Source organism: Narcine bancroftii, chromosome 5, assembly GCF_036971445.1.
Source record: "Narcine bancroftii isolate sNarBan1 chromosome 5, sNarBan1.hap1, whole genome shotgun sequence".
NCBI lineage: Eukaryota > Metazoa > Chordata > Chondrichthyes > Torpediniformes > Narcinidae > Narcine > Narcine bancroftii.
Genome location: NC_091473.1, coordinates 105908334 through 105920298, shown reverse-complemented (window position 1 = coordinate 105920298; position 11965 = coordinate 105908334). Strand labels below are relative to the sequence as shown.

The 11965-nt window shown below is 43.0% G+C and overlaps 1 long non-coding RNA gene across 8 annotated transcripts in view; it reads left to right on the top strand.

The window, feature by feature from the left end:
• Window positions 1-935: 935 nt before the first annotated feature.
• LOC138763816 (uncharacterized) overlaps window positions 936-11965 on the top strand; it is a 99778-nt gene continuing 88748 nt past the window's right edge. For 2 of the 8 annotated variants that reach the window (XR_011357842.1, XR_011357838.1), the window contains exon 1: window positions 937-3266. This is a non-coding gene — a long non-coding RNA (uncharacterized lncRNA). Of the gene's footprint in view, window positions 3267-11965 lie in introns of all 8 variants that reach the window. The other 6 variants (XR_011357837.1, XR_011357836.1, XR_011357841.1 and 3 more) reach the window with 6 other exon arrangements.

The window sequence follows — 11965 nt, the reverse complement described above, 5'->3', positions numbered from 1 at the left end:
AATGTTAAAATTAATGAAGGAGAAGTGGTAAAAGTCGATGGTAATCAAAGGAGTGTATATGGGGGACATTCTCTCAAGTGTATATATTTCAATGCAAGGAGCATTGTAAGAAAGGCGGATGAGCTTAGAGCATGAATTAACACTTGAAAAGATGATATTGTAGCCATCAGTGAAACTTGGTTGCAGGAGGGGCATGATTGGCAGCTAAATATTCCAGGATTCTATTGCTTTAGGCGTGATAGAATGGGTGGGATAAAAGGTAGCGGAGTCGCATTGCTTGTTAGAGAAAACATTACAGTGGTGCTATGGCAGGATAAATTGGAGGGCTCGCCCAGTGAGGCTATTTGGGTGGAATTGGGGGATGGGTAAGAAATTAAAACACTAATGTGTTTATAGACCACCTAATGGGCTCAGGGAATTAAAATTTGTAAAGATATAGCAAATATGTAATAAATATAAGGAGGTGATTATAGGATATTTTAACTTTGCACACATTGACTTGGACACCCATCCTGCAAAAGGGCTGGATGGGTTGGAGTTTGTCAAAGGTATTCAGGAAACTTTTCTAAATCAATACTGTACATAGTGACTAGAGAGAGGGCAGTATTGGATCTCCTATTAGGGAATGAGATAGGTCAGGTGACAGGTTTGTTTTGGAGAGCACTTTGGGCCTAGTGATCATAATACTATCAGTTTTAGGTTGATAATGGAGATGGAATAGGCTTGGCTTAAAGTTGATATTCTTGATTGGAATAAGGCAAATTTCGAGGAGATGCAAAAGGATTTAGAGGGTCTGGATTGGGATAATTTATTTTCAGGGCAAGATGTAATTGATAAATGGAGGATTGTAGTGGCTTATGGGAGGCTTAATCGAACTGTGATGTCATGACATCACAATGCAATTATGCCATTTGGAACATGCAGGGTTTTCAAAAGCTGCAGGTAGGCTGAGTAAATTACTTTTACCGGACTTTGACTCAACTACATCTGATAATTTTTCTCGTACTTCATTTTGCACTGCAACACAGTTGCTACATTGGTGACCATAATGGGCCCAAACAAATTTTGGACCCATCATGTACAACACAGCGGTTTCACTCAAACTACCTGTCTTTTGGACCACCCAACCTGAAGTTTGGTTCGGGCAGGCTGAGGCCCAGTTCCACATTCACAAGATAGAAATGGATGCCACTAAGAACTATCATGTAGTGAGTCCCCTCAACTAGGACACGGCCTGTTGAGTAGTGGATTTTCTTTGGGACCTACCAGTTCTTGGCAAGTACAAAGCCCTAAAAGCTATCCTTCTCTGGATTTATGGTCTTTCACGGCGTAAGTGAACTGCAAAGCTCCTCCATTTCGATGGCCTAGGGGATCATCTCCCTTCGGAGTTAATGAACGACATGTTGGCACTGGCAGATGGCATAGGCCTTGCTTGCTCTTCGAGTAGTTGTTTTTAGAGCATATGCCAGAAGACATCAACCTCATGTTGGCTGACGAGGAGTTTGATAAACTTCAAACAGTGGCCGTCCGTGCAGACATTCTGTGGAGTGTGAAACGGCAAGAGGCAAGGCCCACAGAAATTAGTGCTGCATCACACCCAAAGGCCCAGGTTCCACGAGAACCAGTAACAAGAGCACACGTTCCCCGTGACAACCACCTAGTGTTTTTGCCATCAACACTCAGGTTCTGGAGCTCGCCTCCACTGACTCCCTTGCACTTTCCTGGGAAACGCCATGATCAGTCATCGTTAATGGCTACAGTGGCTGGGCACCGTAACAGCCTTATGTGGGACAAACTCTCCCAGTGCAAATTTCTAGTTGACATGGGTATCGAGGTTAGTGTCCTTTCTCCTTTGGGCTTTGACACCCATACCAGGAGCATGGGTCCAGCACACACTGTGGTGAATAACAGTTTGATTCGTATGTTTGGCACACGGACTATACCCTTGAAATTTGGTGACAATAAATTCACATGGAAGTTCATTCTTGCTGCTGTGTCCCGGCCATTGCTGGTGCCGACTTCCTCAGAACCAACTCACAGACTTAAAAGGGCACCAGTTAGTGAACACCACAACTTTCCAGACTTTCCACCAAACTACCCATCCTGCACCTAGATGCCAAGGAGTACTTGATCAACAAATTCGCCAAACTTCTTGCAGAGTTTCTGGATATTGTCACTCCCAAATTCTCCACTGCCATACCCAAACATGGCATCACACACCACATTCTCACCCAAGGACCTCCTCTACATGCCTGAGCCCAACACCTGCTGCCCGACAAGTTGAGGCTTACAAGAGTTCCACAAAATGGAGGAACTTGGAATCATACACAGGTCTGATAGCTCGTGAGCTTCCACACTACATATGGTGTCCAAAGCAACAGGAGGCTGGAGACCACTGCCTACTGCTACCCTGTGCCCCATATACAGGACTTTACAGTGAATCTTCAAGGGGCCAGGATATTTTCAAAAATTGACATGGTGCTTGAGTACCACCAAATACCTGTAAACCCAGAGGATGTGCCCAAGACTGCCATCATAACACCATTTGGCCTCTTTGAATTTTAGAGAATGCCTTTTGGGATGCTGCACAAACATTTCAGTGACTAATGGGCGCAGCTGGGCTTGGCATGGACTTCCTTTTCATATACTTGGATGACATACTAGTTGACAGCCACTCCCACAAAGAGCAGCTGCAGCATTTGCGTTTACTCTGATGCCATCTACAGGAGTTCGGGCTAACTGTGAAACCTGCCAAGTGCAAATTCAGGCAGTTCTCTAACAAGTTCTTGGGATATCAAATTAGCAGCCATGGTGTTGTTCCATTGCCTAGCAAGGTGGAAGCCATCCTCAAATTCGCGAGGCCCGATATGATCAAAGGATTCCAGCAATTTGTGGGGATGGTCAATTTCTATCGTCACTTTCTTCTCCCTGTACCTCATATTATGAAACCCCTCTTCAACCTCATGTCCAGCAATGCCAAAGAACTTGAGTGGACAAAGGAGATGACAGTAGCATTCCAGCAGACCAAAGACATTCTAGCGAAGCCAACATTGCTGGTCCATCCACAAATGGATGCACCAAACGCCTTGACAATAGACGCGTCCATGTGGAAGAAGGTGGGGTCTTGGAATAATACACAAATGAACAATGGAAGCCTCTAGCATTTTTTAGTAGGCACCTACACTCTAGAACGAAATACAGCACATTCAATAGGGAACTGCTGACGATGTCCCTAGTGGTCAGACACTTCTGCTATTTTTTGGAAGGTAGGGACTTCATGGTTTTTACTGACTACAAACTGCTAACATTTGTCTTTGCGAAGGCATCAGATCCCTGGTCAGCCTGCCAGCAATGCCACCTATCTTACATATCCGAGTTTTCATATCTCCGGTAAGAGTACTGAGTTGGCTAATGCCCTGTCCCACTCCTTCGTTATAGGCCTGTGAGTCTGATGTCAGTGGTGGGTAAATTAATGGAGAGTGTTCTTAGAGATGGTAAATACAATTATTTGGAAAGACAGGTTTTGGTAGATCATATTTAACAAAATCATAGAGTTTTTCAAGGAGGTTACTAAGAAGGTTGATAAGGAGAACGCTGTGGATGTTGTCTATAAGGCCTTTGACAGGATTCTGCATTAGAGGTTATTTAGGAAGGTTCAAGCATTAGGTATTAATGTTGAAGTAGTGAAATGGATTCAACAATGGTTGGAAGGGAGATGCTGGAGAGTAGTGGTGGAAAATTGTTTGTCAAATTGGAGGCTGGTGACTAATGGAGTGGCTCAGAAATTGCTACTGAGTCCATTGTTTTATCATATATATTAATGATCTAGATGATAGGGTGCTAAATTGGATTAGTAAGTATGCAAATGATTCGAAGATTAGTGGTGTTGTGGACAGTGAATAAGGTTATCAAAGATTGCAGTGGGATTATAGGACAGTTAAAAGAGCATGCTGGAAGATGGTAGATGGAGTTTAATACTGATAAATCTGAGGTACTACATTTTGGTAGGACTATTCAGCAAAGGTTATACACATTAAATGGTCGACAATTGAGAAGTGCAGTAGAACAAAAGCATTTAGGATTTCTGGTACATAATTCCCTGAAAGTTGTGTCACATGTAGTTGGAGAAGAAACCATTTGGTACGTTGGCCTTCATAAATCAGAGTATTGAATACAGGAGTTGGGATATCGTGTTGAAGTTGTATAAGGCATTGGTGAGGCCAAATTTGGAATATTGTGTGCCGGTTTGGGCGCCGAATTATAAACAGAATAGAGAGAGTGCAGAAGACATTTACAAGAATGTTGCCTAGGTTTCAGGGTTTGAGTTACAGGGAAAGGTTGAACAGGCTGGGACTTTATTCCCTGGAGTGTAGAAGATTTAGGGGTGATTTGACAGAAGTATTTAAAATTATGAGGGGACAGATAGTGTAAATGTGGACTTTCTTTTTCCATTGAGAGTGGGGGATATTCAAACAAGAGGGCATGGATTGAGATTGAAGGTGGAAAAGTTTAGGGGAAACATGAGGGGGAGTTTCTTCACTCAGAGGGTTGTGGGAGTGTGGAAATGAACTTCCGACCGAAGTGGTAGATGTCGGTTTGATTTTAATATTAGAGTAAAAGTTGGATAGGTATATGGATCAGAGAGATGTGGAGGGTTATGGCCCAGGTGCAGGTCAATAGGACTAGGTGAGAGAAAGTGTTTGGCATGGACTAGAAGGGCCAAACTGGCCTGTTTTCCTGCTGTAAGTGTTATAAGGTTATATTAATGAATTAACTCCTTCTTGCTATGTCATCAAAGAGGAAGTCGACTCATGAGCTATTAAACTAATATGCTTTTGTAGTGGCTTATACTGTAGTACAATTCATAGCATTTAAATATTCAATGATAAAGTATACAAAATGTATACATTATTGACTAAGATCTAGTTTATAGGAAAAAATTCAGATTTTGATGTAAATTTCTTTAAAACACATGAGAAATTAATTAGAACTAATAAAATACAGTAATAAACATAGATCTTCACAGCTTTTTGATGAAATGTGGGTCTCAATGACTAGATGGTGATGTGGACATAAACCTGAGGGGCCAGTTGTAAAGTATACCTAACAGTCAGCTCAACACATTATCAGTCACATTATAGGTATGTCCAAGGGTAGTTGATGGGTAAAGGTGAACAGATTACCAACACTATAAGCTTTGAAGAGATGATAGATTGACAGGCTGAATGAGGTGGGCATGTTGGGGATGGAGGGCAATTCTCAGGGCCTCACAGATGTCGAGCAAAAGGTACAAAATGGGCAGAATGAGTCATCCTTCAGTTAGTGGTATCTTCACCACTGGATGTCCTAATAGAATCCTATTCCTACAGCTGAGCCCATTGGTGATCACAGCAGAATATCTTATGAGTGAAATCAATCATAAGTTGCATGCTGATTGATGTCATTCCATCTCTCACCCGCTCAGGCACAAACCAGACCAATCAGTTGCCTCCTCACAGTCCTCTCCTTGCAAGTTTCTGTTCATAATTCCTGGAAATCTACGTATTCCTGCTAACCCATCATTGAAGGGATCAAATACTTTCTGCTCTCAGAGTCAAATTTCACCAGCTTGATTCTGGAGATGAGGGGGATTAGTATTTGAGGAGAGATTCGCTGGAATTCACAAGAACAACAAGGGATCTTACAGAAACAAACATAATTATGAAAGATATAAAAACAGGAAAGTTGTTTCTACTGGTTGGTGAGACAAGAACCATGCCTGAAGATTTGGGGAATAGATTTAGGATGAAGATGAGGAGAAATTGCTTTTCTTAGAGGGCAGTGAATCTGTGGAATTCTCTGCCCAAGGAAGCAGGAGAGGCTGCCTCATTAAATATATTTAAGTTACAGTTGGTTTGAAATTTTGAATGGATGTAAATTTCAGGTAGGTGGAGCCAAAGCCGGGGATAGATCTGCCATGATCTTATTAAATGGTGGAGCAAGCTTTATGGGCCAGATGGCCATCTTGCTCCCGTCTCGTTCTTACGAGTAGGTTGTGATTTTGCAATACATAAAATTCTGTTTGCAAAGCCACAAGCTGTTGATCACATGGACAGGGAACAGTTTGCAAAAAGATGAGGATTTTCTGAATGCATATTTTCCTAAAATTGAAGTTGTTTGAAGGGATAAGCAATTGATACACAGGTGTGACTCATTTGCCAGCACTTACAGCCAATAATTTCCTGACTAAAAGTTATCTTTCTTGTGGGTAAACATAGTAATCTCATAAATAAACATTTAATCTGTTTTGGAATGCCGGTTGCTCAAAATGCCAAGAGAAGAATACAATCAACCTATCATAGAAACTGGAGCAAGTTTGTTTATCATCACATATTCAGAATCTGGTAATGTAACTCTTCTGAACACCTATTGAAATATGTCTGCCTGATCTATGCATTTGAGTTCTGGCAAATAGGTTTATTAATTGACATGGAATTTCAACATCTATACTCAGTAGTTCAATTTATATTCAGTTTGGTATCTATGGAGGATCTCCAATTGAATCATTCAGCTTTGATGGGCATTTTAGAGTAATTTGGTTAAGAAAATGGCTGAGTGGTCAGATAAGTAGGAGGAATAAAAGAGGCTGATTCTTTAATTGGCAAAAAACAATTGCAGTACCTTGGATACCTCATTTATAAATTACTTGGATACTGGGAGAGAAAGACATGTATCTTTGTCAGCCCATGACATAGAGGAATCTGCCTTCCATTTAAAAATGTGAACAATTAAATCTAAGAATACGGTAACATATGGTAGTTTATGGATGTATCAATTCTGTGAAAGATTTGAGGTAATACTAGGTAACCCAATATTAAAGTACATGTCCTAAAAAATACTTTTGATAATTGATGGTATCACAACCAAGGTGCAATTATTAGGAATTATTCTTAAAAAAAATTGAGAATAGGACTCATTAGTTGACTATTTGTTAGCATTGTTAGTGGGGGAGAGACTCATTCTTGTGTCGAAAAAGATCCTACTAGTCAGTGGTTCTCAACCTTTTTCTTCCCACTCACATACCACTTTAAGTATTACCTATGCCATAGATGCTCTGTGATTAGCAAGGGAAGTATGTAGGTGGAAAAAAAGTTTGAAAACCACTGTTTTAATCATATCTAATTGACTCGTTATGTGCCCAGTTTCATAACTCCAAAGGAAATGGGCCAATGACAATTTTTCTCAAGCAAAATATTTCAGTAACAATTGGGTCTAGAACAGTGATTCTCAACCTTCCCTTCCCTCTCACATACCACCTTAAGCAATCCTTTACTAATTACAGAGAGCACCGATGGCATAAGGATTACTGAAAATGGTATTTGAGTGGAAAGAAAAAGGTTGAGAACTATTGTACTAGATTAATAACATTAATCTAAAGAGATTGCTTTTTGAGATACGATACTCTGAAATTTCTGGTACCAATCTCATCTGAGCAAGCTAAAACATGAATGAAGATCCTTCAACACACAGCAGACCACTTTCCAATCATGGCTTCCCTCTATTATAGTTGCAGTTCACAGAGCCCTTGACTTATTTTCATCATTTTCCCACAACGGCTGTCTCCTCATAGTTGATGTTCTCCTACAATGTTATAGCAAGGACAGATGCAAAATTGCAGAACACTACCAAATCTTCTGTGGGGCATGTTGAAGTCCCCAGAATTCACATCAAATTCCACAATTTTTATCAGAACTAACTATTTCTGAAAGTCATCCATCTGTGATGCTGCCTCAGGTTTTCCTCTGACCATCAATAGAGTCTTAAATGTGAGACATGTCCCATTTTGCATCTGTTAAAATTCGTTTGTTTGTTTTCCCAATCTCTAACTGCCCACATTTCATAGTGTTTGTTCCTTGGCGCCTAATGCTTACATTAGGTCTTTACATAGAATATAGACCATTACAGCACAGTACAGGCCTTCAGCATATGATGATATGCCAGCCAATATATACTTACCTAAAAAAACCGAAATCCTCCCTACCTCATAACATTCTTTTTTTCTTTCATCCATTTACCTAAGAGTCTCTTAAATGCCCCAATTATTCCAGCCTCCACCACAATGCTTGGTAATGCATTCCTGGCACCCACAACTCTCTGTGTATTAAAAAAAAACTAAAAAAACTTACCCCTTATGTCTTCCCTAAAATTTCCCCCATTCATTTTGTTTAGATGTCCTCCAGTGTTTGCAACTTTCGCCCTGGTAAAAATGTGCTGGCTATCTACCTTATCAATCCTTCTCATAATTTAGTCGACCTCTATTAAGTCTCCATTCATCCTTCTTCACACCAGAGTAAACCCCTATCTCTGCTAACCTTGCCTAAAAAGACATATTTTCCAGTCCAGGCAACATCGTGGTAAATTTTCTCTGTATCCTCTCCATAGCTTCCACATCCTTCCAGTAATGAGGTGACCAATATTCAAAGTATGATCTCACCAGAGATTTATAGAGCCTCACGACTTCTGAACTCAATCCCCTGACTAATGAAGCACAGTATACCATCATCTCACACTTATCTGGATTGAACTCCATTTGCCACTTTTCCGCCCAACTCTGCTTCCTGTCTATATTCTGTTGTAACCTACGATAACTTTCAACTCTATCCACAACATCTGCAACCTTTATATTATTTGCAAACTTACTGACAATTCCCTCTACTTTTTCATCCAGCTCATCTATAAAAATCAAAAGGGGTTTCAGAACAGAACTCCACTCGTCACTGACCTCCAGGCAGAATACTTTTCATCCTCTACTACTCTCTGCTTTTTCTACAGAGCAATTTTGAATCTACACAGCTAAAGTTCTATGGATCCCATGCCTCATTACTTTCTGAATGGTGGACCTTTACAAATGCTTTATTAAAATCAATATCCACGACATTTACCACCTTACCTTCATAAATTTATTTTTTGTTTTTTCCTCAAAAAGGTCAAGCTCATGAGGCTTGAAGCATTGGTGACAGTGCAACCTTATTGCATGGAGCACCTCGAGATGGACCTCCTGCCAGTGGATAACTGGTAGCTCCCTGGACCTAAGGGCAAGGATGATGGCCTCCCACATTGTGGTGTTCTCCCTCTCCAGCTGGCCGTTCCCCCAGGGGTTATAAATGTGGGCCTGCTAATGGCGATATATCTGGCCAGCAGGTATTGGTGCAGCTCGTCGCTCATGAACGAGGAAATTATGTATATATGATGGGTACCCGAAAAGGGTGAACAAATTACTCAGTGCTTTGATGTCCGTGGTGGTGGTCATGTCCAAGCAAGGAATGGCAAATGGAAAACGTGAATACTCATTGATGACCGTGAGGAAATACATGTTGTGGTTAATGGAGGGAAGGGAGCCCTTGAAGTCCATACTCAGGCATTCGAAAGACTGTGTAGCTTTTACCAGGAGTGCCCTATCTGGTGGGTAGAAGTGCAGTTTGCACTCCACACAGACCTGACAGTCCCTAATCATGTCCCTGACCTCCCCAATGGAGTACGCCAGATTATGAGATTTGATGAAGTGGGAAAATCTCGTGACACTGGGGTGGCAGAAGTCATTGTGGAGGGTTTTGAGGGGTCTATCTGAGCACTGGCACATGTCCCTTGGGACAGGGTATCTGAGCTTCCCCGGCCGATACAGGATATTGCAGTTATAGGTAGAGAGTTCAATCCTCCACCTTAAAATGCTACCATTCTTTATCTTACCCCAATGTTTGTTGTTAAACATGAATGCCATGGGCTGTTGGTCCATGAGCAGGGTAAAACATCTGCTGGCCAGGTAATGCCTCCAGTGTTGCTAAACTATTGCCTGAGCCTCCATCTCAATGGAGGTGTATTGTACTTCAGGGCCTTGGAAGGTACGGGAGGAGAAGGTCACGGGTCGACCTGCCTGGTTAAGGGTGGGGGCCAAGGCTAAATTGGATGTGTTGCTCTCCACCTGAAACAGGGTACAATCATCCACCATGTACGTTGCAGCTTTAGTGATGTTTTCTTTTATGCGATGGAGGCTGCCCAGGTCTCTTGTCAGAGGGAAGGATGTGGATTTGATAAGGGGACGGGCTTTGTCTGCATAATTAGGGACTCACTGGGCATAGTAGGAAAAGAACCCCAGGCACCTTTTGAGGGCCTTGAGGCTGTGGGGGAGGGGGACCTATAGCAGGGGGTGCATGTGGTTGAGGTTGGTGTCAATGACTCAATTCTCCACAACACAGCCAAAGATCTCCAGACAGGTAATGTAGAAAACACATTTATCTCTGTTGTAGGTTAGGTTTAGGTGTTTGGCTATTGTGAGGAGTTTCTGGAAGTTGGCATCATGATCTTGCATGTTGGGGCCGCAGATCGTGATGTTATTCAGGTAAGGGAAAATAGTGCGCAGGCCATTTTGGTCCACTATCCAGTCCACCTCTTGCTGGAAGACGGAGACACCGTTGGTAACGCCGAAGGGGACCCTGAGGAAATGGTAGAGGTGGTTATCTGCCTCGAAGGCGATGTTCTGGCGGTCCTCTAGGTGGATGGGGAGCTGGTGGTCAGTGGATTTCAGGTTGATCACGGAGAACACAAGATACTGGGCAATTTGATTGACCATATCTGCTGTGTATAGCAGTTAATGGTCTGGCTATAATCAATCACCATTCTGTGTTTACCCTTGCCCTTGACCACCACCACTACTTGAGCTCTCCACGGGCTGGTACTGGCCTTGATGATCCCCTCATTCAATAGTCGCTGCACTTCCACTTAATGCCCTGTCCCCTTCACTATATTTCCTGCTTTTTGTAGCGACTGGTTTACAGTTGGGAGTGAGGTTCAGCAACAGGGGTGGGGGATCGATACGGAAAATAGAAAGACCGCGTGTCGGTTGGGCGAGTGGTGGGGGGCAGTGGGGGTAAGTAGTGGGGGCCGGCTGATGAACTGTGTGTTGCTGACTGTCACAGGTGGGGGGGGGGAGGCGACCATCATATTGCGTTGTTACACACTTGAAGTGGCACTGAAAGTCCAACCCCAGCAGCACTGCCAAGCAAAGCTGTGGAATGATGAAGAGTTTAAAGTCCCTGTAAGTCATGACTTGCAAGGTCAGTATCACAGTTGTGTAGCTGTGGATCTCAGCTGAGTGGGGCTTTGAGACCAGGATGATTTTATTAGCTACTGGCCTTGCTTTACAGGAGTAATGCTGCACTGTTTCCAAGATGGTGGCCCTCATATTGCAGCGTGGTCATCACCAGAAGTTGACGGCAGCCAAAATGGTGGCCCCCATGGGGGCACTGGGGCTGGAAGGTAGCTGCAATCAACATACCTTCACTTTGAGCACATTGCATCTTTAGCCAGGCAGCACTTTTGGGGATGCTTTGATTGGCCGCATAAGTAGCACTTTGAATGTTCCTGGGAGACCGCGGCTGTGGTGGGCTCACTCATCAGATGTAGTAGCGGACTGGTGGCCTGTAAACCCATGTCCCAAGATGGTGGCCCCCGTGTAGACTCCACGCCATTCGCTGAGTAAGCTTCCAAGTTACAGTAGGCAATCTCCAGCGATTTCACGAGGTTGATCGCCCCTTTTAAGCCCAACTTACTCTGCTCGTGTAGCCTCTGGCACACATATTCCAACCTGACACCTGTGAAATAGGCATCCAGGATCATGTCCTCCATGTTTTGGGTGACTGACATTTACTTGAAGTTGCACATTCATGTGAGTCCCTGCAAGGCCCGGAGGAACTAGTCGCTTGATTCACCCGGTCACTGTCTGTGGATAGCCAGCATATGTCTGGTATGTACTTCATTGACTTTCTCCCTGAACTGGTCCTTCATTGCCTCCCCGTATGTTGAAGCTTCCCTGATCATCGGGAACACTTGGTGTCTGACCCGGGAGAGGAGTAGGTGCAGCTTGTTTGCCTCCATGGCCATGATTCTGGAGGAATTTTACAGAAAGACCTCAAAGCAGCATAGCCAGAGT